This window comes from Gymnoscopelus braueri, assembly GCF_963280865.1.
Source record: "Gymnoscopelus braueri genome assembly, chromosome: 20".
NCBI lineage: Eukaryota > Metazoa > Chordata > Actinopteri > Myctophiformes > Myctophidae > Gymnoscopelus > Gymnoscopelus braueri.
Window position 1 is genome coordinate 36,403,976 of NC_137622.1, and position 6,309 is coordinate 36,410,284.

Genomic DNA, 6,309 nt, shown 5'->3' on the forward strand with positions numbered 1-6,309 from the left:
CTGAGGCTGTCCAGCAGAGAGGCCTTGTCCTGGGCATCCACCGCCTCCTGCACCTGCTTCACCGCAGCCAGCACTGGATGGATGGATGGATGGACGCACACACACACACACACACACACACACACACACACACACACACACACACACACACACACACACACACACACACACACACACACACACACACACACACACACACACACACACACACACACACACACACGTTATGTGAATATACTTTTATTGCTCCTAGTATCGATGATTTCTTGCGTATTATTGTATGTCTTTATATGTCTTGATGAATTGAATACACAGGACCACAATGGAAACAAACTCCCAGGGCTTTTTGTGTTATCCTTTTAGCATTATTGTAGAACTGACTGTATGGTTTTTTATATACTGTATGTAATTTGGATCTTCTCAGTGAGATGTCTCCCGCGTGTAACTGCGTAGAATGGGTGAAAGACTCCACTGTGTTTGTGTTACTACTGTGCTATGAAAACTGAAGGTATGGGTCATAACGAGGTGGTGCGAGGCCATGTGGACCGGAGCGGTGTGGTGTGGTGTGGTGTGGTGTGGTGTGGTGTGGTGCGGTGAGGTGAGGTGTGGTGAGGTGTGGTGTGGTGTGGTGTGGTGTGGTGCGGTGCGGTGCGGTGCGGTGCGGTGCGGTGCGGTGCGGTGTGGTGTGGGGCAGGGCTGCTGTGTCGAAACCCGGCATATTTGATCGACTACTTCAAATGTGAGGTGGACTCGGGCAAATACTGTGGCATGGTCATGTTGGACCTCCAGAAGGCATTTGAAGGCATTAAATCACTCTATACTGATTGATAAGGCAATCGGTTTTGATCAATGAACTGGATGAATCCTATCTGGATTCATCCAGATAGGATTTGGCACAGACATGGGAGTGAATTAATTTTACGCCATAAAAGCACACCTGTCTGCAATTTTGAACAGGACATAGACAACTAGACTTCTAGCTTGCCACCAGAAATTGTCCCCAGTTCTTACTTTGTGTCTCGGCCCAGGCTGCATCATTACAGGAGATGACCACTCTCTGGATCTCCTCTCTGTCCAACACCACCGTCTAGTAGGACACACACACACACACACACACACACACACACACACACACACACACACACAGTCCGTTGAATGCTTGATTCTGATTGGTCAATCAGTGAATTCATTGGTGTGTTATTTTTCAATAATGACCTCTGAACTCAATAACAGAGCGCTGTCTAATCAAAGACTCAGCAGGTGGTGAGGTGTGTGTTTACCTTGTCAGTGAGCTGGTCCAGGTACCTGTGTGCGTTGGCGGCCTGGACCCCCTGCAGATCCAGGGCCTCCAGCCTGACCAGCAGAGAGGCCTTGTCCTGGGCAGCCACCGCCTTCTGCACCTGCCTCACTGGATAGACGCACGCACACACACACACACACACACACACACACACACACACACACACACACACACACACACACACACACACACACACACACACACACACACACACACACACACACACACACACACACACACACACACACACACACACACACACACACACACGTTATGTGAATATACTTTTATTGCTCCTAGTATTGATGATTTCTTGCATATTATTGTATGTCTTTATATGTCTTGATGAATTGAATACACAGGACCTCAATGGAAACAAACTCCCAGGGCTTTTTGTGTTATCCTTTTAGCATTATTGTAGAACTGTAACTGTAGTACCTCTGTACTTTTTGCAAACTGTTAATAAAGTGTTCAATCAATCAAGACATTGTCGTTAGCGCGATATCATGATGGCAATATCGTTTGATCACATTGATTGATTGATTGATTGATTTCCACCTACCTCTGAGAGGAATCGATTGATCCTTCCTTCCCATCTTCTCCAGAACATTAGCCACGACTTGAATCGCATCACTGTGATAGGTCTGCGTGATCAGCTCTGTGGTTTTAATCCTGTTAGCTTCCTCTAGTTTACAGTATGGGATCAGCGGGAGATTTTCAAGGTTAGCAGGCAGCCGCAGTTCAAACCGGAAATTGTCCCAGTCTTTGCTTCCAAGCTCCTCCAGAATGCCCTTGATCAAGCTACTATCACCTGTCTCCATGTTTGATTCCTGTATCATTTGGGATGGGTTAGTCACAAATCAGACTTCAGGTGGTGTAGTTCTACAATGAGTCCACTAGATGGTGCACAGTAACCACATTAAAATAATAAGAACGCTACAAATAGGGTTTTGATATAAATGTTTTCTTCACTTTAACCCATTAAGACCTGAGGCTGATTCTACACATGTCTTCTAAATCCTAACAGCATATGTTGCTATATCAGTGGTTCTCAAACTTTTTCATCTCATGACTCAATCCAAGATGTCAGACAGAAGTGACACATCAAGCATGACTCACCAATGGAAGGTTTAGTAACAATCAGTTGTTTTCTTCTGTTTCTATCAGGACACTGAAAACAAAGAAATATAAATGTTAGACATGACCTCACAATTCATTTAATGAACGTATAATCTGCTAGTACGATCGTAAGACATCAAATCTATTGTTTGTTGTGTATGTTACAGTACATGCAGAACATCAGTCTATACAGTCTAACTACGGTATATCCATGAGATTGGTGAAAAAAAAAGGGGAAAGAAAAAGTAGGCAGAAACTTCACAGGTAAAAGTCCACATTGTGCACAAGGAAAATAAAATTCAAAGGAAAGCTCATGGGCCCCATGAGCTTTGGGCCCCTGGGCCTGGGTCTGGGCCCAGTGGGCCTGCCATGCCCATTCAGGGATCCAGCTCTGCCTATCACAAACGTCCCTTCACACTGAGTGCTAAATAACTTGTTTCAAACTGATGGACGTGCTTAACTTCGGCATCATCAACCGTCACAACCCACCTGCCGCCTACAGATCAGTCTAGACTCACAGCCCGGACCACTGGATCTGGATGTATTTATTTTAGTGAGTTTCTCTGCAGTCGCCAGGAGGAGTTGATCAGTTTACAACTAAACACATGCTGCTGGTGCAGTAGATGTGAAGCCAGGAGCCAGAAATCTCCTGCATGATAACACTGTGTAGGATAATGATAATAATAATATGGTTCAGCAGGAGAGACTGAACCATATTATTATTATCATTATCCTAAACGGCTTCAGTGCCTCAAACGCCTCCCAGGCGATGGGGAGCAACGTCCTCCCAGACAATGGGAGCATTGGGAGGTAGATTTTCTTGAAAATAGCAGATCTACAGCTCTTTTCTAATAATGTAATGTAATGTATTTTATACATATATATATATATATATATATATATAAGTTAAAAGTGGCTAAACTGATTTTGATTCTACTTGTACAGTATATTAACACATTTCTACTGGGGACCCCCTGGAACCCCCAGGGGGTCCCCAGACCCCACTTTGAGAACCACCGCAGTACTCTTTTCAGTGGAAAAGTCTTTTTAAATAACTCTGAAATTATTGTTGTGTTGTTGGTAAACAATAAAATGTATTTTATTGTTCTGTTGTTGGTAAACAATGAAATGTACTTGAGGTACCGGAAGGTGAGGTGTGTTATTGTTCCTTTTATGCCTTCATTACCTTCATGTTTATGCTTTATGTTATAATTTATGTGCGTGTATTTATGCTTTATTTTTACAGTTTTACATTGGATAATTGTGCCAGTAAGAATGCTCAATAAATCTACCAGTTACCAGAACAAGCATTTTTGGGACCAAAGGCAGTGATAGGCGTACTGTTAGGCTACACACACTCTATGTACGGTTAGGCTACACACACTCTTTGGTCTCTTTGTTTTTACTGTAACCTTACTATTTGATGCCATTGTCTGGGTGTGTGTGTGTGTGTGTGTGTGTATGTAGGCCTATGAGGAACAGAGGAAGGATTAATGTCATATTAATTTGTCATATTCATTATCAGATATTCACAAGGGGGGGAAAAAACTCAAGTCATCATAAACAAAATGTTTACAGCCCCTCCCTTCCCTGTCCGTAGCTAACTACAGTAAGTAGAATATGTACAATATGTAACCGTTTATAAGTTGTATCTATTTCATAAGGGGAAAAACACAGCAACAACAAAAGAAGGAAACTTAAATACAACTTTGTTGCTTTCCCAGCCCCTCCCTGTCTGTGACTGTAAAGTTGTATTCGTCAGTTGTCGGGCAGAAACCTCCACATTTGAACTGTTATTCTGTCAATTAATGTCCAACTACTACATCATACAGTCACACAAAAATAGAACAAATATTGTGACTAAATAATAGCCAAACTACATTGAACCCATTCTTCTCTATTTCTTTGTTCCCCCTTTTTTCCATCTCCTGAAAAGTATTCAGTACAGACTGAAGATTATGTAACGTAGTTTAAGTTGACGTTACCTGTCACCAGTGTTGCATTGGTGATTTTAATGACGTATCGCGCACGTCGCTTAACACCTACACTACACCTATGTTAATTCACACTGACACCCGGCAGTCGGCAGCTTTTGTAAACTTTGTTGAGGTGTGACTGAACTTAAGGGTTGTCTTAATCGGTACATGTGCGTGTGCGTGCTACTGAAAACTATTTGGGCGGACGCCGTGGTACTGTGTGCAATGAGCAATGTAACACTGGCTGTCATGTGTTGAAACAGCTGGTCCACATCAACATGTAGACATATACACATCCATGATTTAACAAACAGTGACAATGAGACCGAATGAACCGCCATCTTATCTTGTCCTGCTCCTCCGTGCAGTTGCTGAAAACTGATGTTTACTTTCCATTTCATCCGTGGATTTATCTACTAGGGGAGACCGGGGATGGTTGTCACACTTTTTACTCTGACTTGAATTGCTCATCAACAACACATCAGATGATAATCACTCCTACATTAGAATGAAGCTTAAGGTCTTGGCTTGAAATGGGTATAACCTTTTTCCGCATAACTTATTCTATCAGGAAGTTATTAGCCATCAAAGTCACTTTGACACAGTGTGACAACCAACCCCATAGCGGGGTAGCTTGTCACAATGCACTGGGTTGGTTGTCCCTATAGTTAATCAATGGGATGTGATTTAAAAATGTGAAAACATTTGTAATTTATTTTTTGAGCTAGAGACACACAATACGTTTTTAAATGACTAGAAACACCATCCCCAATACCCAAGGCCCTTTATAGTTGTAAACCATTATTATTGACCACCTGACCATGTGACAAACTTTCAATGCTAGCTGTCACATGGCTGTAGCTAGCCAATGAGACAAGTACAGTCTATCCTGTCAGTCCCTGTTATTCAGTAATGTCTAGTTTGATCCTGGCTCCTCCTGGCATCACGTCTTAATTGTCCTTGAGCAAGGCACTGAACACATAACTGTTCCTAGCACACTGTATAATGTCTTGACAGTTAGATCATACATGGGCAACTGGCGGCCCGGGGGCCACATGCGGCCCCCACCTTCACTTAATGCGGCCCACAGGTTAATATCAGAATACTGATATATTATTGATTTGTTATTGTTTTTATTGACTGTTACAATTCCAAACATGACCCGCTTTAATTACTTCAGTATATTAGTAGCTTAATGACTAGTATTAAAATGTTATTGTCTTTTTTATGTCCAATGTATTTGTATTTAAGTTCATAAAGTTAACATAAGTATAAACTACATGCATTTGAAATTAGATAAAAAAATATACTTTTTAGGATTCCAATAAAAAAATAGCAAAAATAGCAGATCTACAAGCTTGTTTTGAGCTTGTAGATCGGCTATTTCTGCTACTTTTGCGTGACCTCGAAATATGGCATTAAATTAAGAAAAAAGTTAAAATACGTAGATAGAGGTTTCTGCCTGACAGTATAAGTAATGTGTTCCTCTGGAGTGAGTGTGGAAATATAGTGGCCCTCTACATCATCAGAGTTGCATCACCTCTGATATAGTCTCGCGTAGCCAGACAACTATGCCACAATGTGAATGCTTTATAGAGTCTGGGACTACACCTCCCCAAATCCAAGAGAGGAAACTGGCACTTCCGTTCATGAAAATATATTTTAAAATATCTTTACATCTTATTTTTTTAATTTCCATTTCTGCTAAGCAGCAAGATAAATATACTTAGATGATTTGTATTTATATTAGGATAAATGTGCGCGACTGTAAAGACCAAACGGAAGTGGGGAGGAGGCTTCATATCCGGTTTGTATTCTAATCATGATCAGAGCTTCTGAGTCCCAGACTGTATGACCGGAAACATTTGAACATTGTGGGAGGCAATAGTCTGGCCACGTGAGACTACCCCTGAT